Source organism: Phoenix dactylifera, chromosome 14, assembly GCF_051530095.1.
Source record: "Phoenix dactylifera cultivar Ajwa chromosome 14, Ajwa_hap1_PhDact_Kaust_v1.1, whole genome shotgun sequence".
Classification (NCBI taxonomy): Eukaryota; Viridiplantae; Streptophyta; class Magnoliopsida; order Arecales; family Arecaceae; genus Phoenix; species Phoenix dactylifera.
This window is the reverse complement of record NC_143203.1, coordinates 12,493,164-12,518,050: the sequence shown is the minus strand read 5'-3', so window position 1 is coordinate 12,518,050 and position 24,887 is coordinate 12,493,164.

Here is a 24,887-nt window from a genome sequence, read left to right as displayed (position 1 = left end):
TTTAATTTGAGCAAACCATGAAACAATTTCCAAAAGCATAAGTCAATTAATACATATATGGACATGATATCAAAAGATTAACAATTAATCATGTCATAATAAGATTTAAAGTTATTGACTTTGCTCAGCTAATTTATGAGAGAGATATCTAGAATTACTTATTCATTATATATTCTTCAAGCCAAACTAGATTTCTTATGTGTGAACTTTTGGCTGAAGAAGATCCTCTCTCTTGTTTGCATGTGAATGTTTATTGTATCTTATGTGGAGATGTCCTTCAAGCTGAAATCACTCATTTTCTTGCTCAAGGATTCTGCATTATTAACAAACTCCTTTTCTTTCTTGAAAGAAAGTCTTTAGTTTCTTTAAGATATAAACCATTCATCCAACATATTTCTAATTAGATGACTCAATATAAGATAAGACAATAGTTGAATATTGAGTCACTTTACTCAAGAGATTGCCTAAATATAAGCAAGCACATATCACTTGAACTAAAAGAGATAGTTTTATTAATCAAGATAGTTCAAGGACAATCATGTGAGGCAATAAGAAGATTTATCAAGGTCAAATCAATTTCTTATTTTCAAAATCAATTTAGTTTAGATTCTATTTGCTTAAGATAATTATCAATAAGATATGTTAGTTAAGTTTTAATCAACTTATCTTAAACGGTTGTTTCTATCAAAATTCAGATTATGATTTATTTGTTATCAATGAAATATGATTCATTAAAGTTGGATTGAAGTCTTGCATAAGGGCACATAATAAGCATACATTCTGGTCTACTAGCTGTATGATAAAATAATTATTCTATCATGCTTCAATACAGCTTTAAACAATAGATCTACTTTGCTCATCCTTTTCAAATTCCACAGGATGGGGTCATAGATATACCTTCTTCATGCCAATCTTCTATAAGAGTTTTCTTGTGGACTAACGTTGGTCAATGAAGATCCCCTTTTCTGTTTGTCTTAATTTGGAGTTTGAGAGAAGATGTTAATTCATTCATCATACGTATTTCAAACTCTCCTTGCATGAGCTAAGTAAAGTCTTCATATAACTCTTCATTAGTAGAACCAAAAATGATGTCATCAATGTATACTTTGAGCAAGTAAGATATCACAAATTCTTCTTTTTGATGCAAAGATTTATCACTATTACTTTCTATCAAAAAGGTTGCTTAAGCTTTTGTATCATGCTTTTGATGCTTGTTCCAAATTATATATTGCTTTAACATATTTGTAATGAGTGTTTTCAAATATGGTGGTTATTTAACATAGATCTCCTTTTTAATGAAATAACCACATAGGAGTACATTCTACACATTCATTTGACAGAATATAAAGCTCATAAAGCAAGCAAATGATGATGGTGATCTTTACTTCTAATCATGCAAAAATTTCATCAAGATCTATTTCATCTTTTCGTGATTTAGTCTTTTAGTAGTCATCAATTTTTCTTCATTAAGTGCATTACTGAGAAACTCAATTTGGTTCTAATTATTAACATATTTTTAGATTGTTATATGTAAAAGATTAACCATATACATATATAATTTGATCTTAGTATCTTGATAATAAATCATTAGTCTCATAAAGAATAAAATGACTTGATATTTCTGCAACTAAAATCTTTTCATTGAATATTCTATATGCATTGCTTGATGAATGATATCCAAGGATAGACATATCTCTATCAGATTTGGCATTATTTTCATAAGAACATATCAAGCATAACATGTACGACTGAAAAATATGAAAGATATGCAATGGTTCATTTTCAATTTTTCAGAAGATCAAAAGGAGTTTTCATCAAAAACAGATTTAATAGAAACCATTTGTATGACAAGCAGTGATGATAGCTTTTAAAAATCATTTGAGTAGATAACTATCATACACAATTGTCTTTTTCATTTTTTCAACAATTCTATTAACCCTATTTTACTTATGATGTCCTTGGAGCTGAAATAATCGAATTTAATATTGTTTTCTGTATAACCTTTATCAGGATTTTGGTTTTCAACACTGTGCCATGATCTTCACAGTTTGGAAACCTTTTTCATTTGAAACACTTTTACAAGATTTTAGCAAATACAGAAAAAACACTTCAGTTTTATTTGCCAAGAACAAATCCAATGTAAGCTTTTGAAAACTTAGAGATGGAAACAACATCTTTAGATTTAGAAATGATTTTTGTTTGTTTCCTTAGTTAGCTTGCATAGCAAAACTTTGACCTTTAAGAAGATAATCTAAGTAAGCTTATGGCAAGGTCTTTTGAGATTAAGTACATACTAGCATGAGCTAATTTCATATGCCAAAGACGGTTTCTTTAATCTTGGTATTCATAGTGCATATATTCAAAAGCACATCAAGTACACATTATCATATCTATGATCAATAAACAATAATGCCAAGGATAAAAACTCTCAATCAAGCATATAGAGAATTCATAGAGTTATTCTTAATAAATTGATTAATCATTTAGCAACTTATCCAATAGTGAGTAAAGTATACTATAAAATGAAGTGATTTGATTATATTTCCAAAAGTATTTTCTGTATCACAATGTTGATCAATACATGCACTTCATATTTTAATCAAATACTAAAACAAAAATAATGATGAGATGCAAATATTACTGATTTCATTATTATTATTATTTTATTTAAAATTACTTTTCATAAGTATATTTTAAGTTTCATTTTTGACATGTGTCTAGAGCACCCATTTGTATGAAAGTTCTATTTGTTCCATGGGTATCTTGACACACCTATGTCTGCATCCTCATAATTTCATTTTGGGTACCCAAGCTTGCTTGGGTCCTTGAGAGTTAGGACATATGGTTCCTTTTGGAATCCAAATCTGTTTGATAGTAATAACTTTACCATTTGATTTAATAGTGTTAGAACGATAGGTAAAGTTGTTATGCCCATTCTTTTCATTTTTGAAATAGGTTATCTTATTTAATGGTTTGTTTGGTGAATTGATAACCTTTTTCCCTAGAGATTTATGGCTAAGTGAAGGAGTCAAGCTAAATTTTGATTTATCAAAATCAGCATGTTGGCTTTCAAACATCATTTTTAATCTTTCTGAACTTACAGTGAATTTGTTAATAAAAGATCTTAATTGGTTAATTTCTTCGCTTAAGTTTTGATTTTCTTTAATTAAATTCTGATTTTTCTGGATCAATTGTTCTGAATTTGACCTTAAGCTTTCATTTTCTGAATTTAGTTTCTTAAGATTTTTATTCTTCATAGCTAATTTTCTACATTCACCATACAAATCATGAAAAGCATTTAAAAGTTCATCATAAGAATATTCTCCATGAAATTCATTTGGTGTAAGATTAGATTCAGATTCTACTTTATCTTCTTGTACCATAAGACATAAATTAGTTACCTCTTGTAGTTCATTGTTGCTCCTAACTTTCAATTCCTTGTATGACTTTCTCTTGGTCAGGGCTTTCTTGCGTTTTACCTCTTTCTTCCTTTCTTCTTGCTTCCTCTTCTTCTTTGTCTTTAGGAAGCTGATTTGCCTCGGAGTCGACTCGGACCTTATTGGAGTCGACTCGGTTAACTTGAGGGTCGACTCTGAAATACTTGGAGTCGACTCGACTGAGGTGGGAGATTCAACATCTTTTTCTGCAGTCTCATTGTTAGTATGTAATTGAAGCACATGTGAGCTAATCTGAGATTTATCATAAATATTTTCTAAAGTATCCCAGATCTCCTTAGCAGATAAGCATGCAGAAATTTCATTAAACTTTGTTTCTTGAATAGCACAATATAATATGTTCATAGCATTAGCATTTAATTGTGCTAAGTCCTTTTCATTCATAGTTTGAGAGAGTGTGTGAAGGTCATTTATTATGATTTTCCATAAATAATAGTTTTGTGATTGAATAAAAATGCGCATGCGTATTTTCCAATGTGTATAGTTTATGCCATTAAATAGTGGAGGTGTATCAATTGATTGTCCTTCTCCTAGAAAACTATCTATTTGAGTTGTCATGATCTTTGGCTCTTGATCGTGAGATCAATAATTAAACTTAGAGCACCTGCTCTGATACCACTTGTTGCCCAGTAGATACAAGCCAAGAGGGAGGGTGAATTGGGTCTTTTAAATCTTTTAACCTACTTCTGAAAGTTTTTGATTAATTATGCTAAGTTGTATAGATGTACAGTGAAAGTTAAACTTAGCAACAGTTTGATGTATAGATTGTGACTTGATTGAATATGCTTGCAACTAAAGAATTCGCGGATAATAGTTAAGCAAGCAATTTATCTAAGTGAGTAAGTGTGTAAGTTAGACAATGACAAGAAGCATTACAAACACAACAAACATATAGTGGTTCGGTGCACCCCAGCACCTACATCCACTTCCCAAGACCTCTTGGGAATTTCACTATAATCCTACAGATTACAGCCGGTTGTTTTACAAGCTCACAACCCAACTTGTTGTTTTACGAGCGCACAACGAACTCGGTCGGTTTTTCCAGGCTCACCGACTAGAACCACCCCGATTGTTTTTCCGGGATCACAATCGAACCCTTACACGTTGGTTTTACCCTCGGCTCACCAACAAACCTAACACCGTTGGTTTTTCCTTTGGCTCACCAACAAACCTTAACCCCTTGATTCAATCCCTTGATTGAATCAAGTTACAAGATATTAAAATAAAGGTTTAAAACAAATCAAAGCTTCTTAAATAAGCAAATAGAACAATATAAACAAATAGAGTAAAGAGAAGCCTTCAAACGAGTTTTGAAGATGAAGGAGCTCGGCTTCTTCTTTACTTGACCCTCTTCTGATTTTGCACGAAGTAGAGGATCTCCAAGGCAGCACACGGATGGAGAGGAAGCTTTGGGATTCACTTGGATGCTCTTCTTCTCTCTATTTTACTTTGAATGGCCCTTTTGTGCATATGGGAGATTTCCCAAGTAATCTCTTTGAAATCTCTTTCCTAAATGTTCTCTCCCACTTCCATACCTTCTCCTCTAGCTCTCCTCTTGTTTTTATAGCTTTAGATGACGTGGAAACAAGAATCTAGCCGTTAGAGACAAAAATAGAGCCGTTGGACACAGTCTGCACCTCCTGACAATATTACCGTTGGGATCGGAGTCGACTCGCGCGATCAGGAGTCGACTCGCCTGTTGCAGGAGTCGACTCGTGCTTCACTGGAGACGACTCGGCCACTGTTCTAAATTTGAATTAAAGTGCATGCCTTTTCCTCGGGTCGACTCGGACCAAACTGGAGTCGACTCGCCAATAGCTGGAGACGACTCGGCCACTTGGGGGTCGGCTCATTCTCAGGAATCCAGAGGACATACTTTCTGATTTTCTTCCTCGAGTCGACTCGGATTTTCTTCGAGTCGACTCGGCTCTCAGAGCCCGCAAACTGATCCTCTGTATTTTGGCTCGTCTGGTCTTGGAGTCGACTCGAACTGTTCCGAAGTCGACTCGGCTCTCAATTTCCGAAACACAGCCTTCTGCCATTTTGGTGTAGCGCTGCCTTGGAGTCGACTCGAGCTGTCTGGGAGTCGACTCGGATCTCAGAGTCCGAAAAACTGCTCTCTGATTTTTTTCTTTGTGTACCACTGAGAGTCGACTCTCACTTTCTTTGGAGTCGACCAGCGAACCATCGGAGTCGACTCGCATTCCACAGGAGTCGACTCGAATCTCAGGGTCGAAAATTGCTCTCTGACTTTTGCCTTGTTTTCCTTAGGAATTGACTTGCCAGTTATTGGAGTCGACTCGTTCTACTCTGGAGTCGACTCGAAGACTATTCTTTTGAATTTTTCTTTGAATTTGCTCCTCCAATTTGAGTCCTTTGAACTTGAAACTTGGGCCAATAAAAATTGTAGCTTTCTTCCAACTTGCTATGTTCCTTGCAAGATAAGTATCTTTCTCCTTGCAACACAAACATTAGTATTTATACTTCAAGGTTTTGTGATCATCAAAATCAATCTTTAAATCAATCTTTGGGTCATCACCATGCAAAAAGCGCAAACAAGCCGAGACGTCCCCATAAAGCGCCAAGGCGACCCTCTCAGAAAAACAGAAAAACAAGGATTCAAACCGTTCATCATCGGAGTCGCCCCCGTAAAGCGCCGAGTCGACCCCAAACATCGTCAAAAGTAAAATCTTACAGCCGAGACGTCTCGCGATGAAGCGGAGATGTCTCCGGAGCGCCTGGGACGCGACTGACAACTTTTGCAGGTTTGGTTTGAATTTCAAATCTCTTTAACTTTATCTCTAACGGCTATATTTGCTTTTTGGGCTATAAAAGGGAGCTCTTAAGTGCTTTCCAACAACTTCTCAAAAATCCAACACAAGATCATTCAAGAGAGAAGAAAGAAAAAGAGGTTCAAGGGAGTTAGTGCATTCAAGTGAAGAAATCAAGTGCCTTCAAGCTTCCCAAGTGATTTCGTGCTCAACTACTCTCTTCCGCTAGGCATTCAAAGCTCACATTCAAGCCAACGCGATCCACATCGGAAGAACCACCATTTTCCACGCTTCCAACGGCTAAAAGGGTTTTTCCGGGTTTCATTGTTTATCATTGTTATATTTGCTTATTTAGAGCTTTCAAATCTTTTGTAAAACTTTTTCAATATTGTGCTTGTTCCAGTCAAGGGACTTGGAACAAGGGAAAGGCGTCCCAAGCCTAGGTGAAATTGGGGGTTTTAGGGTTCGTTGTTAGCCCGGTGTAAAACAACGAGTTGGGTAGTGCACTCGCAAAACTACCGTACTGTAATCTTGGATTATAGTGGAAATTTCCAAAGGTACTTTGGGGAGTGGATGTAGGAGCAGTGGAAGCTTCGAACCACTATAAAAGCTTGTGTTTGCGATTGTCTGTTTTCATACCTTTATTTTTACTTTAGCTCATACATTTGTGTGTTTTATTAGACAAAAAGTTTTAAAACACCCAATTCACCCCCCTCTTGGGTGACCATCTCTGGGCAACAAGTGGTATCAGAGCGGGTGCTCTGTATATTTTTTGAAGACCTAACCGTCTTAGCTAAAGATCTAGATGGCAACACCCTTCAACAATGTTCCTGCTGAGGGGCAGGCAACCAATAGACCTCCACTCTTCAATGGGACAAATTATACCTATTGGAAGACTAGAATGAGGATCTTTATTCAAGCACAAGATTATGCCTTGTGGAGGGTTATGGTTAAGGGACCACAAGAACTATCTCACATGGTTAATGGCATTCAAGTTCCCAAACCTGAGGAGGATTGGGATGAGAATGATAATTGGATGGTTCAACTCAACTCTAGAGCCATGAACTCATTATTTTGTGCTCTAGATGTGAATGAGTTCAATAGAGTTTCAACCTGTACTTCTGCCCAGGAAATATGGGATAGACTTGAAGTTACCCACGAGGGTACAAATCAAGTCAAAGAATCTAAAGTGAACATTCTAGTTCACAAATATGAGCTATTTAAGATGGAACCCAATGAAACCATCACATGCATGTTCACACGTTTCACCGACATAATAAATGGTTTAAAGAGTTTGGGTAAATCTTATACTAATCAAGAACTTGTGAGCAAAATTCTCAGGTCTTTGCCGAAAGCTTAGGAAGCGAAGGTCACGGCGATTGTAGAAGCCAAAGACCTCAACACATTGGCACTCGAACAGCTATTGGGCTCATTGATGACGCATGAGCTGACAATGAAGCAACATGAAGAAGATGCGCCAAAGAAGAAGACAATCGCACTCAAGGCTACTTCGAGTGTGTGTGAAGAAGAAAGTAGTGAGAGTGACGAAGAAAGCGAAGATGAGGACTTGGGTTTAATAGTAAGGAAATTTAAGAAATTCATGAGAAGAAAGAAACCCTTCCCAAGAAAGAAGTTTGGAGGGAGAAATGATTGGGAAAAGGAAAAAGAAAAAGAAAGAGACCCAATCATATGCTATGATTGCAAGAGACCGGGACACATTCGTTCCGAATGCCCTCAACAAAAGAAGCACTTTGGAAAGAAGAAGAAGAAGGCATTGAAAGCAACGTGGGATGATAGTGACACATCCTCCTCCGAGGAAGAGAAGGAAGAAACCGCCAACTTGTGCTTCATGGCATTCGAAGATGACGAGGTATGTCAAAACTCAACTATAAATTTTACTTTAGAAGAATTGTATGAAGCTTTTCAAGAACTTATGAGTGATTGTAGTATGTTAGGAGCAAAGAATAAAGAATTAAAAGCCTCCAATCTAAAACTAAAGGATGATATTAAAAATCTATTGATTGAGAAAGAGAGCGTTGAAAATGTTAACACCATTGATCTAGAAAATAAAAATTCAAAACTTAGCATTGAAAATGAAACGGCAAAAACACTAATTAAGGAATTAAATCTAAAAGTAAAATCCCTACTCGATAATAATACCTCACTTGCACAACATGTTGAATCCCTTAAAAAGGATAAGGAAGAACTAGTTAAAGAAAATTTGAATCTTAAGAATGAGGTACATAAGTACAAACCAATTGTTGAAAAATTTACACAAAGCTCTGAAAAATTAAGTCTTATTCTTTCAAATCAAAGAGCTGTTTTTAATAAAGCCGGATTAGGATATAAAACTAACAAGCAACAAAAGTATCTAAAGAATTTCTTTGTAAAAGCAAAAGATGTCAAAACTGAAAAACCTACATGCTTTCATTGTGGAAAAAGTGGACATAAAGCTTACTCTTGTATTCAAAGAAAGATCCAAACAAACAAGAGTACATTTGTAAAAGCTAAAAACATAACTAAAGTATGGGTGCCTAAGGGAACCAACTACACTAACCACGAAGGACCCAAGAAAACTTGGGTACCTAAGAGCTTCACATGATCATTTTGCAGGTATGCCTTGCAGCCAAGAATAAAAAGAGAATGTGGTATCTTGATAGTGGTTGCTCAAGGCATATGACCGGTGACAAGAGTCTCTTCATCACCTTGAAATCAAAAGAAGGAGGAGTAGTCACATTTGGAGACAATGCAAAAGGTCAAATCATTGGTGTTGGTAAAATCTCCATATCACCCTCCTCATTTATTGACAATGTATTGTTAGTTAATAGACTAAAATATAATTTATTAAGTATAAGTCAATTTTGTGACAAGGGTTTTAAAGTGTCATTTGAATCTTCACTATGCATAATTAGTAGTCCAGTTGACAATGAGATCATACTTACGGGACATAGGCATGGAAATGTTTACATGGTAGATCTTGATGATCTCACCATGAAGGATGGCCAATGTCTTGTAGCCAAGGATCCCAAAGTTAATGAGACTAGTTGGTTATGGCATCGTAGGTTAGGGCATGCTAGCATGGATTTAATTTCTAAATTGATTACAAAAGATCTAGTCAAAGGACTACCAAAAATAGACTTTGAAAAGAACAAAATTTGTGCTGCATGCCAATTAGGGAAACAAACAAGAAGTTCTTTCAAGTCTAAGAACATAGTCTCAACATCAAAACCCCTAGAACTAATTCACATGGATTTGTTTGGACCCACTAGAACTGCTAGTCTAGGGGGTAAGAAATTTGGTCTTGTAATTGTTGATGATTTTTCATGTTTTACATGAGTTTCATTTCTTGCACATAAAGATGAGTCCTTTTCCGCTTTTATTAAGTTTCATAATAGAATTTCGAATGAACTCAATCTTAAACTAAAAGCAATTAGGAGTGATCATGGTACCGAGTTTGAAAATCAGCACTTTGAAAAGTTTTGTGACGAAAATGGTATCAATCACAATTTCTCGGCCCCTAGGACACCCCAACAAAATGGGGTGGTAGAAAGAAAGAATCGCACACTAGCAGATATGGCTCGTACCATGTTGTGCGAATCGGATCTACCAAAATACTTTTGGGCTGAAGCAATAAATACTGCATGTCACATTTTAAACCGTGCATTAGTTAGATCTATTTTAAAGAAAACACCCTATGAGTTAATGAAAAATAAGAAGCCCAATATAAGCTACTTTCATGTGTTCGGTTGTAGGTGTTTTATTTTAAACAATGGAAAGGACAATCTAAGTAAATTTAGTGCCAAATCAGATGAGGGGATCTTCTTAGGTTATTCCTCATCTAGTAGAGCATACAGGGTCTTCAACAAGAGAACTCTCGTTGTTGAAGAATCCATACATGTTGTCTTTGATGAAGCTAATGGAGATTCTTCTAGAAAAGAAGAAGATAATGATGCAGGTATACTTGAAGACAGAATGAAGGAGTTCTCCATACAAGACAAACAACTTGAGGATGAAGTCAAGGAAGATACAATTCAGCAAGATGAAGAAGATCAACCCCAAGCAACAAATCAAGATCTTCCGAGGGAATGGAGGTATGCACATGGTCATCCAAGGGATGTAATCCTTAGTGATCCCTCGCAAGGGGTAAGAACAAGATCCTCTCTAAGAAATACTAGTAATTATCTTGCTTTCGTTTCACAAATAGAGCCTAAATCACTAGAAGAAGCCGAAAAAGATGATAATTGGATGAATGCTATGCAAGAGGAATTAAATCAATTTGAAAGAAATCAAGTTTGGACTTTAATGAAAAGACCCCCTAATGTTTCAATTATAGGCACCAAATGGGTATATAGAAATAAACTAGATGAAGATGGAGTAGTAATAAGAAACAAAGCTAGGCTAGTGGCCAAAGGCTATAATCAGGAGGAAGGAATAGATTTTGATGAAACTTTTGCTCCTGTTGCTAGGTTAGAGGCTATTAGACTACTTTTGGCATATGCATGCTTCGTGGACTTTAAACTCTATCAAATGGATGTAAAAAGTGCATTTCTAAATGGTTATATAATGGAGGAAGTTTATGTAGGACAACCTCCAGGCTTTGAAAACCACTTACATCCAGATTACGTTTATAAATTGCATAAAGCATTGTATGGGCTTAAGCAAGCTCCTAGGGCATGGTATGAAAGATTAAGTAATTTTCTAATTGAAAATAAATTTAAGAGAGGAAATGTAGACAAAATCCTCTTCATTAAAAGAAAAGAAAATGACTTATTGCTTGTGCAAATTTATGTGGATGATATAATTTTTGGTGCTACTAATGATAGTCTTTGTCAAGAGTTTGCCAAGCTTATGCAGGGAGAATTTGAAATGAGCATGATAGGTGAGCTCAACTTCTTCCTTGGGCTACAAATAAAACAATCAGAGGAAGGCATCTTCATCAGTCAATCCAAATATATCAAGGAAATGTTGGAAAAATTCAAGATGAAGGATGCAAAGGAAATTAGCACACCCATGGGCTCAAGTTGCAAGCTTGACAAAGATGAAAAAGGTAAAAGTATAGACTGCAAATTGTACAGAGGTATGATAGGCTCTTTACTTTACCTTACTGCTAGTAGGCCAGATATATTATTCAGTGTTTGCATGTGTGCTAGATACCAAGCATGTCCTAAGGAATCACACTTGCAAGCTGTTAAAAGAATTTTTAGATATCTAGTAGGGACATCTAATGTAGGCTTATGGTATTCTAAACAATCTGACATAAATTTAATTGCTTATTCCGTTGCTGATTTTGCCGGGTGCAAACTCGACAGAAAAAGCACAAGTGGCACATGTCAATTCTTGGGTGCTAATTTGGTTTCTTGGTTTAGCAAGAAACAGAATTCAGTCGCCTTGTCCACAGCTGAGGCTGAGTACATTGCAGCTGGAAGCTGTTGTGCCCAAGTTCTTTGGATTAAGAAACAACTTGAAGACTTCGGTATCAAAATGGACAACATACCAATTAAATGTGATAATACAAGTGCAATCAATTTAACAAAAAATCCTGTCCAACACTCTAAATCAAAGCATATAGAAATTAGGAATCACTTTATTAGGGATCATGTGCTGAAAAATGATGTGATGATTGAATATGTATGTACTGAAAATTAATTGGCCGATATCTTTACAAAGCCCCTTTGTAAAGATAGGTTCAACTTCTTAAGGAATGCTTTGAGCTTGTATGATCCTAGCAAATAAATTCAACTTGTATTGCAATGCTTTGCTACTCAAGCTAGTAATCCACCTCAAGGTCAACATAAGTGAAAGCATGAATCCATCTAAGCTAAATGACGAACTGTTTGACTTTCCGGAGGATGGTTACCCTCCCTTGGACTCTTCATAGAGATATTTTCAGAGCCTATTTCATAGGTATTCGAAATTTGGTCAAACATTCCTCATTTCAATATTAATAATTCAAAAATCATTATCAAACCTCTATAGGATGTATTATTAAGGGGGAGGATCACAAACAAACTCATTCTGTATTCACCAAAAGAAATCATATTGATTAGTGTGATTAAATGAAACAAATTAGGAAAAGATAAAAATCAGTCTGAAATTTTTTAGTGCCGGAGACGTCTCTAGCAAATCGCAGAGACGTCCCCCCGGCGAGACGTCTCGCCTTAGTCGCGGAGACGTCTCGGGGACCGAACGAGGGTTTTTAAAATAGGTCGAAACAGCTCGAGCCGACCCGAGCTATCCCTTTTATCCCCGACAAAAACAAAAATTCTAGCCTCCATTTTCTCTCCAACACAAACCCTAGCCTCTTTCTCCTCATTTCCCTAGGTTTTCCATTCAATGGCACCTAAAAGAGCTAGGAGGACTGGTGGGAGGCGTCCTAGGGCAGCGACCGACGGTGAGGAACGGAGGGAAGAGCCTTCCGCGCCGTCTCCTCCGGTTGCTCCGCCAACCGTGACCATTTCCTGTGCGAATCGCACAGTAACCACTGGAAGGTACATAGATTTTCATTTTCTAGATAGTGAGGGGTTCTCTATTGGAGAGAGACTCCGTGCCCAAGGTTGGGAACACCTTTGTACACTCAATACATCGACCTACCCCGGCCTGGTTAGAGAACTATTTAGCAATATGGCCTTAGGGGACTTAGGGTACACTGCATATGTCCGGGGGACATTGGTAGAAATTAATGAGGATGTCCTATCTAGTGTCTTGCAAATTCCTAAAGACGGTGAGGCTCCGACCTCACATCCCCAAAGGAAAATAGCCCTAAACTTGCTTTTAGGACGAGAGGACTGCGGCACTCTCGATGTGGTTAACTCCCAAGACCTGAATGCCGAGATGAGACTCCTTTTGAGTATTGTCAACCGAGTCTTATTTCCTAAAACCGGCCGCTTTGATTTTGTTTCGGAGCGAGACCTAGTTATCATGCACCACATCCTACTAGGGATTCCCCTAAACCTCCCTAGACTTATGTTGAACTACATTGCTACATGTCATAGGTATTCTAGGTTTAGCATACCTTATGGGATGATCCTTACCCTACTCTTCAAACATTTCAAAGTACCCATTTCAGAAAATGAGCCTGCAAAACCCTTGAGAAACACCGACTATTATAATGAGAGCACAATGCGAAGAATGGAGTTTCACAAGGTAGATGGGTCATGGGTCAAGGTACCAAAGAGAAAAGCTCAAACCCTAGAGCCTGAGATCCCACTTCAGGAGCCTGATCACCACTCTCCTCCACATAGCCACATGGACTTTCCTGATGTACCCTCCAGCTCAGCTGGACCTTCCACATACATGCCACCACCTCCTCCAGTCAGTGGGCCCTACTCCCTATCAGAAGACCAGATGCGCACTTTAGCATCTGTTATTTGCCAGCAGATGAGGGAGGAGATGAGATCGATGATCTCTACTGAGTTGGCCCCCATCAGAGCCTCACATGAAGGGATTCTACAAGAGCTGAAGGAAATTAGAGCTCAGATAGAAGCTACAGCGCAAGAACTAGTTAGTGTGAATGCCACCCAAGCCTTTAGATCAATTGAGCTACAAGACAGCTTGAGGACCATTTCAAATAGCCTTCAAGAACTGACAAGCCCTGGAGGTAATGTGGGCACTGTGGTTGCCCAACTTCGAGGAAGAATTGAAAGGGCAAGCATTGAATTTGAAGCACTAGTGGCAGCCTTTCATCAGTCCCAGGGAGAGCAGTTCAAAACATTACTAGATTCCATCAATGCATTTATAGATGCAGCTTGTAGGGCTTATGAGCAACGTCGCCGATGAGGGACATTTTGTAGACATCTAGGGTTCTTCTTTTGTAAACCCTAGGCTCATTTTGAAACACTTTTTGTATTAGAAATGAATACTTGTAATGATCTCCTCTTTCAACTTTGTAATGACTTCAAAGGTTTACAATGATATATGAATGACATACAATTTCTTTTGAAACCTTGTGTACATTTCTGACTCTGTGTATGTGATTCTATGATGTGCCTTAAAGATCTCATAACATACCTTAAGTGCTCAAATTTGACACAATTTATGAATGCATACAAAACAGGGGGAGCACATCTTGTGGTAACTATTTTAAACAAAAAGAGGAGTCTGAAATGAATTTCAGAACAAAGGGAGAGTGGTATGAATGACTGAATTCATTAATAAAAATAACTTGGACAGGGGGAGCAATAACTTGAATACCCTTGAGTGGTTCATGGTACTATGCTGAATTTTACTAGAAAGTATGCTTTAAGCACCTAAGGATAATTTGTCCCCTTCATTGTTGATGACAAAAAGGGGGAGTAGAAAAACACATTTGTAGAACCAATATATGAAATGCAAAATACAAAATTTACAATCATACTCGAAAGTTGAATTAGAAGAGTTAAAATTGAAGAATATTGGCTTTAAGATAATTGCCCTTCTGGAAAAGAAAGGGGGAGTGAAAAAGGAACTTAGCTCTCAATTGTCTTTAGCATCCATCTACATTTTAACTTGATTGAAATTCAGTAGATATGTTAAAATTGCCTAAGAGCTATTAAGATCAATTTTATGCATAAGGATAGAACTGAAAATTGACTATTTTGAATTATGCACATTGTATCTAGCTCTAATCAAAACATTAGACTTGTACATCTGATCAAATACTGTGTATATGTTTAAATTTCGAATTTTGCATATACTCAGTGTTTTGTCATCATCAAAAAGGGGGAGATTGTTGACCCCCTAATAGATTTTGATGAATACAAAACACTAGAGTATAATTCCATTTATCTTAACAATTTACTTGAGAATTTTAGGTGTTTAATTAAGAATATTGTTAAGAAATGTCTAGGCAAGTTCCCATAATTTTTATGAATTTATTGAAAAAATTTTTAAGTTGAAGAAAACAGATCAGGGACAGCCGAGACGTCTCCGGTTTGTCCCAGAGACGTCTCTAGCACAAACAGGAAGAACTGGCACGTCGGGAGACGTCCCCAGCACCTGGCGAGGCGTCTCGCAGGGTCGGAGTCGACTCTCTCAGTAGCGGAGTCGACTCTCTCAGTGGCGGCAGAAAGGTTGATTTCAAGAGATGCGCGCGAGCCGTCTCCACAGGACGAGGAGTCGTCCCCGCAAGTAAAAAGCAGACTTCCCGAGTCGTCCCCGAGGTAGCGGAGTCGGCTCTCTCAGGGTATTCCAGAGGATGTCTTTTTCAGTGATAAGGCAGCGGAGACGTCCCCTGAAAGAGCGGAGTCGACTCTCTCAGAGAATTCCAGAAGACATGTTTTTCGGAGATATAACGGCGGAGTCGTCCCTAAGGCAGCGGAGTCGTCCCCATGCAAAAAGCGCAAACAAGCCGAGACGTCCCCGTAAAGCGCCGAGGCGGCCCTCTCAGAAAAATAGAAAAACAAGGATTCAAACCGTTCATCATCGGAGTCGCCCCCGTAAAGCGCCGAGTCGACCCCAAACATCGTCAAAAGTAAAATCTTACAGTCGAGACGTCTCGCGATGAAGCGGAGACGTCTCCGGAGCGCCTGGGACGCGACTGACAACTTTTGCAGGTTTGGTTTGAATTTCAAATCTCTTTAACTTTATCTCTAACGGCTATATTTGCTTTTTGGGCTATAAAAGGGAGCTCTTAAGTGCTTTCCAACAACTTCTCAAAAATCCAACACAAGATCATTCAAGAGAGAAGAAAGAAAAAGAGGTTCAAGGGAGTTAGTGCATTCAAGTGAAGAAATCAAGTGCCTTCAAGCTTCCCAAGTGATTTCGTGCTCAACTACTCTCTTCCGCTAGGCATTCAAAGCTCACATTCAAGCCAACGCGATCCACATCGGAAGAACCACCATTTCCCACGCTTCCAACGGCTAAAAGGGTTCTTTCGGGTTTCATTGTTTATCATTGTTATATTTGCTTATTTAGAGCTTTCAAATCTTTTGTAAAACTTTTTCAATATTGTGCTTGTTCCAGTCAAGGGACTTGGAACAAGGGAAAGGCGTCCCAAGCCTAGGTGAAATTGGGGGTTTTAGGGTTCGTTGTTAGTCCGGTGTAAAACAATGAGTTGGGTAGTGCACTTGCAAAACTACCGTACTGTAATCTTGGATTATAGTGGAAATTTCCAAAGGTGCTTTGGGGAGTGGATGTAGGAGCAGTGGAAGCTCCGAACCACTATAAAAGCTTGTGTTTGCGATTGTCTGTTTTCATACCTTTATTTTTACTTTAGCTCATACATTTGTGTGTTTTATTAGACAAAAAGTTTTAAAACACCCAATTCACCCCCCTCTTGGGTGACCATCTCTGGGCAACATTTACAAAGGGGCTTTGTAAAGATATCGGCCAATTGATTTTCAGTGCATACATACTCAATCAATACATCATTTTTTAGCACATGATCCCTTATAAAGTGATGCCTAATCTCTATGTGTTTTGATTTAGAGTGTTGGACAGAATTTTTTGTTAAATTAATTGCACTTGTATTATCACATCTAATTGGTATGTTGTCCATTTTGATACCAAAATCTTCAAGTTGTTGCTTAATCCAAAGAACTTGGGCACAACAGCTTCCGGCTGCAATATACTCAGCCTCAGCTGTGGACAATGCAACTGAATTCTGTTTCTTGCTAAACCAAGAAACCAAGTTAGCACCCAAGAATTGACAAGTACCACTTGTGCTTTTTCTGTCGAGTTTGCACCCGGCAAAATCAGCATCGGAATAAGCAATTAAATTTAAATCAGATTGTTTAGAATACCATAAGCCTGCATTAGATGTCCCTACTAGATATCTGAATATTCTTTTAACAGCTTGCAAGTGTGATTCCTTAGGACATGCTTGGTATCTAGCACACATGCAAATACTGAATAATATGTCTGGTCTACTAGCAGTAAGGTAAAGTAAAGAACCTATCATACCTCTGTACAATTTGCAGTCTATACTTTTACCTTTTTCATCTTTGTCAAGCTTGCAACTTGAGCCCATGGGTGTGCTGATTTCCTTTGCATCCTTCATCTTGAACTTTTCCAACATTTCCTTGATGTATTTGGACTGACTGATGAAGATGCCTTCCTCTGATTGTTTTATTTGTAGCCCAAGGAAGAAATTGAGCTCACCCATCATGCTCATTTCAAATTCTCCCTGCATAAGCTTAGCAAATGCTTGACAAAGACTATCATTTGTAGCTCCAAAAATTATATCATCCACATAAATTTGCACAAGCAATAAGTCATTCCCTTTTCTTTTAATGAAGAGGGTTTTGTCTACATTTCCTCTCTTAAACTTATTTTCAATTAGGAAATTACTTAATCTTTCATATCATGCCCTAGGGGCTTGCTTAAGTCCATATAATGCTTTATGCAATTTAAAAATATAATCTGGATGTAAGTGGTTCTCAAAACCTGGAGGTTGTCCTACATAAACTTTCCCCATTATATAACCATTTAAAAAGGCACTTTTTACATCCATTTGATAGAGTTTGAAATCCATGAAGCATGCATATGCCAAAAGTAGTCTAATAGCCTCTAACCTAGCAACAGGAGCAAAAGTTTCATCAAAATCTATTCCTTCCTCCTGATTATATCCTTTGGCTACTAGCCTAGCTTTGTTTCTTATTACTATTCCATCTTCATCTAGTTTATTTCTATATACCCACTTGGTGCCTATAATTGAAACATTAGGGGGTCTTTTCATTAGAGTCCAAACTTGATTTCTTTTAAATTGGTTTAATTCCTCTTGCATAGCATTTATCCAATTTTCATCTTTTTCGGCTTCTTCTAGTGATTTAGGCTCTATCTGTGAAACGAATGCAAGATAATTACTAGTGTTTCTTAAGGAGGATCTTGTCCTTATCCCTTGTGAAGGATCACCAAGGATTAGATTCCTTGGATGACCATGTGCATACCTCCATTCCCTAGGAAGATCTTGATTTCTCGCTGGAGGTTGATCTTCTTCATCTTGCTGAATTGTATCTTCTTTGATTTCATCCTCATATTGTTTGTCTTGTATGGAGAATTCCTTCATTCTGTCTTCAAGTATACCTGCATCACCATCTTCTTCTTTTCTAGAAGAATCTCCATTAGCTTCATCAAAAACAACATGAATGGATTCTTCAACAACGAGAGTTCTCTTGTTGAAGACCCTGTATGCTCTACTAGATGAGGAATAACCTAAGAAGATCCCCTCATCTGATTTAGCACTAAATTTACTTAAATTGTCCTTTCCATTGTTTAAAATAAAGCAGCGACAACCGAAAACATGAAAATAGCTTATATTGGGCTTCTTATTTTTCAACAACTCATAAGGTGTTTTCTTTAAGATAGATCTAACTAAAGCACAGTTTAAAATATGACAAGCAGTATTTATTGCTTCAGCCCAAAAGTACTTTGGTAGATCCGATTCGCACAACATGGTACGAGCCATATCTGCTAGTGTGCTATTCTTCCTTTCTACCACCCCATTTTGTTGGGGTGTCCTAGGAGCCGAGAAATTGTGATTGATACCGTTTTCTTCACAAAATTTTTCAAAATGCTGATTTTCAAACTCGGTACCATGATCACTCCTAATTGCTTTTAGTTTAAGATTAAGTTCATTCGAAATCCTATTATGAAACTTGATAAAAGCGGGAAAGGATTCATCTTTGTGGGCAAGAAATGAAACCCATGTAAAACGTGAAAAATCATCAACAATTACAAGACCAAACTTCTTACCCCCTAGACTAGCAGTTCTAGTGGGTCCAAATAAATCCATATGAATTAGTTCTAGGGGTTTTGATGTTGAAACTATGTTCTTAGACTTGAAAGAACTTCTTGTTTGTTTTCCTAGTTGACATGCAGCACAAATTTTGTTCTTTTCAAAGTCTATTTTTGGTAGTCCTTTGACTAGATCTTTTGTAATTAATTTAGAAATTAAATCCATGCTAGCATGCCCTAACCTACGATGCCATAACCAGCTAGTCTCATTGACCTTGGCATCCATTGCTACAAGACATTGGCCATCTTTCATGGTGAGATCATCAAGATCTACCATGTAAACATTTCCACGCCTATGTCCCATAAGTATGATCTCATTGTCAATTGGACTACTAATTATGCATAGGGAAGATTCAAATGACACTTTAAACCCCTTGTCACAAAATTGACTTATACTTAATAAATTATGTTTTAATCCATTAACTAACAATACATTGTCAATAAATGAGGAGGGTGATATGGAGATTTTACCAACGCCAATGATTTGACCTTTAGCATTGTCTCCAAATGTGACTACTCCTTCTTCTTTTGATTTCAAGGTGACGAAAAGGCTCTCATCACCGGTCATATGCCTTGAGCAACCGCTATCAAGATACCACATTCTTTTTTTGCTCCCGGCTGCAAGGCATACCTGCAAAATAATCACATGAAGCTCTTAGGTACCCAAGTTTTCTTGGGTCCTTCTTGGTTAGTGTAGTTGGTTTCCTTAGGCACCCACACTTTAGTTGTGTTTTTACCCTTTACAAATGTATTCTTGTTAGTTTGAATCTTTCTTTGAATGCAAGAATAGGCTTTATGTCCACTTTTCCCACAATGAAAGTATGTAGGTTTTTCAGTTTTGATATCTTTTGCTTTCACAAAAAAGTTCTTTAGATATTTTTGTTATTTGCTAGTTTTGTATCCTAATCCGGCTTTATTAAAAACAGCTCTTTGATTGGATAGAATGAGATTTAATTTTTCAGAGCTATGTGTAAATTTCTGCACAATTGGTTTGTACTTGTGTACCTCATTTTTAAGGTCCAAATTTTCTTTAGCCAATTCTTCCTTATCATTTTTAAGGAATTCAACATTTTGTGCAAGTGAGGTATTACTATTGAGTAGGAATTTGACTTTTAGATTTAATTCCTTAATAAGTATTTTTGCCGTTTCATTTTCAATGCTAAGCTTTGAATTTTTATTCTTTAGGTCAATGGTGTTATCATTTTCATAACTCTCCTTCTCAATCAATAGGTTTTTAATGTCATCCTTTAGTTTTTGATTGGAGGCTTTTAATTCTTTATTTTTTGCTCCTAACATACTACAATCACTCATGAGCTCTTGAAAAGCTTCATATAATTCTTCTAAAGTAAAATCTGTAGTTGAGCTTTGACATACCTCATCGTCGTCGAATGCCATGAAGCACAAGTTTGCGGTCTCTTTCTTCTCTTCCTCGGAGGAGGATGTGTCATTATCATCCCAAGTTGCTTTCAATGCCTTCTTCTTCTTCTTTCCATAGTGCTTCTTCTGTTGAGGGCATTCGGAGCGGATGTGTCCCGGTCTCTTGCAATCATAACATATGATTGGGTCTCTTTCTTTTTCTTTTTCCTTTTCCCAATCATTTCTCCCTCCAAACTTCTTTCTTGGGAAGGGTTTCTTTCTTCTCATGAATTTCTTGAACTTCCTTACTATTAAGCCCAAGTCTTCATCTTCACTTTCTTCTTCACTCTCACTGCTTTCTTCTTCACAAGCACTTGAAGTAGCCTTGAGGGCGATTGTCTTCTTCTTTGGCACATCTTCTTCATGTTGCTTCATTGTGAGCTCATGCGTCATCAATGAGCCCAATAGTTGTTCAAGTGCCAACGTATTGAGGTCTTTAGCTTCTACGATCGCCGTGACCTTTGCTTCCCAAACTTTTGGCAAGGACCTGAGAATTTTCCTCACAAGTTCAGAGTTAGTGTAAGATTTACCCAAATTCTTTAGACCATTTATTATATCAGTGAAGCGTGTGAACATGCATGAAATAGTTTCGTTGGGTTCCATCTTAAATAACTCATATTTGTGAACTAGAATGTTCACCTTAGACTCTTTGACTTGATTGGTACCCTCGTGGGTAACTTCAAGCCTATCCCATATTTCCTTGGCGGAACTACAGGTGGAGACTCTATTAAACTCATTTACATCTAGAGCACAAAACAATGAGTTCATGGCTCTAGCATTGAGTTGAACCATCCAACTATCATTCTCATCCCAATCCTCCTCAGGTTTGGAAACTTGAATGCCATTTACTATGTGAGATGGTTCGTGTGGTCCCTTGATTATAACCCTCCACAAGGCATAATCTTGTGCTTGAATAAAAATTCTCATTCTAGTCTTCCAATAGGAATAATTTGTCCCATTGAAGAGTGGAGGTCTATTGGTTGCCTGCCCCTCAGCAGGAACATTGTTGAAGGGTGTTGCCATCTTGATCTTTGGCAAAGACGGTTAAGTCTTCAAGAATACAAAGAGCACCTGCTCTGATACCACTTGTTGCCCAGAGATGGTCACCCAAGAGGGGGGTGAATTGGGTGTTTTAAAATTTTTTGTCTAATTAAAACAAGACACACAAGTGTATGTGCTAAAGTAAAGATAGAGTTATAAGCACAGTCAATCGCAAACACAAAGATTTATAGTGGTTCGGAGCTTCCACTGCTCCTATATCCACTCCCCAAACACCTTTGGGAATTTCTACTATAATCAGCGATTACAGTCCGGTAGTTTTTCGAGTGCACTACCCAACTCGTTGTTTTACCCCGGGCTAACAACGAACCCTACAATCCTCCAATTTAACCTAGGCTTGGGACGCCTATCCCTTGTTCCAAGTCCCTTGACTGGAACAAGCACAATAATCAAATGTTTTACAAAGATTTGAAAGCTCTTATGAAAGCAAATATATCAATGAAAAACAACAAAACCGGAAGAACCCTTTTTGCCGTTGGAAGCGTGGGTGATGGTGGTTCTTCCGATGTGGATCATATTTGCTTGAATGCGAGCTTTGAATGCCAAGTGGGAGTGAGTAGTTGAGCACGAAATCAGATGAAAAAACTTGAATGCACTTGATTTCTCCTCTTGAAAGCTCTAACTCCCTTGAACCTCTTTCTCTTTCTTCTCTCTTAAATGATCTTGTGTTTTTTTTTGGTGAGTTGTTATTTAAAGGCACTTAAAAGCTCCCTTTTATAGCCCTACAAGCAATAGATCCGTTAGACACAAAGATATTACCGTTTGAAATTCAAACAAACCTGCAAAAGTGTGTCAGTCGCGTCCCAGGCGCTCCGGAGACGTCTCCGCTTGAACGCGAGACGTCTCGGCTGTATAAAAATTCTTTTGACGATGTTTGGAGTCGACTCGGCGCTTTACGGGGACGTCTCTGAAGAAGAACAGCTTGAATGCTTGTTTTTCTATTTTTCTGAGAGAGTCGGCTCGGCACTTTACGGGGACGTCTCGGGATGTTTGCGCTTTTTGCATGGGGACGACTCCGCGACGTCGGGGACGACTCCGTAGTTTTATCAACGAAAAACAAGTCCTCTGGAATCCCTGAGAGAGTCGACTCCGCACTTTCTGGAGACGTTTCGGGATGTTTGTCTTTTATGCGTGGGGACGACTCCGCGTCCTTCGGAGACGACTCGCGCGCATCCTTTAAAATCGGCCTTTCTGCCGTCTCTGAGAGAGTCGACTCCGCAGAGTCGGGAGTCGACTCCGACCCTGCGAGACGCCTCGCCAGGTGCCGGGGACGTCTCCAGACGTGCCAATTCTTCTTCTTCGTGCCAGAGACGTCTCTAGGACAAACCGGAGACGTCTCGGCTGTCCCTGATCTGTTTTCTTTATCTCAAAAAATCTTCAATAAATCCTTGAAAAATATGGGAACATGCCTTGACAATTCTTAACAATATTCTTAGTTAAACACCTGAAATCCTCAAATAAATTGTTAATATAAAGAGAATTATACTCTAGTATTTTGTATTCTGTTCGTCCTTTTTCTGTCTACCTAAAAATATGCTAGACAGATCGTTGTTAGAACCGACGAACAAAAGTTAAATTTAATTCTACTCTTACCTTCCTTACTCGAAGAATAGTGGTTGTAAGAGGTCGATCCACAGGGAGGCGATTGGAGTTGCTTAAAAATTAGAACGTTCACTCGGATTTGAAATCGATTTTTGAATGATAGAAGAAAAACATTATTTTGGGGATGTTGAATAATTCTCTAGTTGAAACTAACTAAAAGACAGGTGCTTAGATTCGAAAAGCATTTATTTAATTAATCAAAGAAGAATTTTGGCATAAATTAAAATAGACAACACTAGGAAGATTGAAGCTTAGAATATAAATTTTATATATAAAAAAAAATTAAATATATTGCATCAAAGAAAAATTAAAAGATTGCATAATTTGAAGAACGTAGATTGAAAACAACAGAAATTACAACTTTAGCATGAATAAAACTAAAAATCCCAAAACACTTGCTCTCAAAATAAAACTCTTAATAAAACAAAAAAGAAAACTAAAAAAAAAAAAAAACAAACAGAACATGCTCTGTTTTCAAAAGAGAAAACAGAGCATTTCTCTTCTTCTTCCCCAAACCGAACTCTCCTCCCGAGCCGACTCCTTCTTCTCCCCCTGGCTCTGTTTCTTGGCCTCCACCGAGCACACCCCCACATTACTTCTCCTCCCCTCTTCTTATAGCCCCTTGGAGATGCGGTGGAGGCTGGATCAGTCGGGCAGATCGCGGAAGGGAGGCTGGAACTTGCTTCTTTGGGCCACGGATGCGGGATCGCCGGAAGGGGCGGGCTTCCTTCTTCGGGCGCTGCTGGGAGCTGAAGAGGAAGGTGGGGACGCGGGCTTCCTTCTTCGGTTGCTGGGAAGGATGCGGAATCACGGAAGAGCTGGGATCTTCCGTGATCGATGGGAGGAGCGCACGGAGGGGCTGTGAGTCGGGCATTGCTGGGATCACGGGCGAGCTGGCACGGACGCTTGGATGCGAGGGAATCGCCGCGGGATCGTCGGGATTGGAAGCGGAAGAGGGGGCTGGGGCTTCCTTCTTCGGGTGCTGATGTGGGATCACGGAAGAGGGAAGTCGTCCGGGATCTTTGCTGGGATTTGGACGCTGCTGGCACGGTGGCTGGCACGCGGTGGGAGAAGCGCGGACGGCTGGAGCGGAAATGGTGCTGGGATTTCGGGAGGTGGATCCATGGGTGCAGAGGCGGAGGCTGCCGTGGGACCACCGCTAGCATCACGGGATGGAAGTTGATGCTTGGATCTGGGAGGGAAAATGTTGGCGGCTTGATTTGGGAAGGAGCTGGGAGATACCAAGTTCCATTCAATTAGTCATATAGATAAAAAAAGAGGGTGATATGAAATTTGGCTTGTGGACGGACGGACTGAGCTCGTCACGGTTCATCTGTTCTGACTGGAGGTCTAGTGCAAGTCTTTTATGGGTCACCCAGCACCTTATAGTTATGGTATGGCCAAATTAGATTTGCCCAAAATTATTTCCCAAAAACACAAAAGAAATGGACCCAATTCGGATCTGAATCTGACTCGGACCCGACCCGATCTTCAACCGGGTCGGATCTGGGAAGGGATCCTTCTTTAGTCAAATTTGTACTTAATGTGCATTTTATCTCTAATTTATGAAAATCTGTGCCAAACCCAAATATAATATTAATCCAGTGAATTTATCATTATCGGTTAGCAATAATACTAATTTAGGTGACATATAGGTCGCACTTTTGTGCTCTCATCACACCCCCCAACTAGCTTATTGCTAGTCTCTAGCAATTTAGTGCGAAAATGATAAAATAAGAGTGCAAAAGTGTAATTTATTATTAAAAAAAATAGTAAGATAAGTACTCATTTTCGTAGAGCATTACGATTGCACTTAGCATGTGCAACAAGCCTTTAAACCCCTAGGTTACCCTAGTGGACGAGTGTTGTCTCG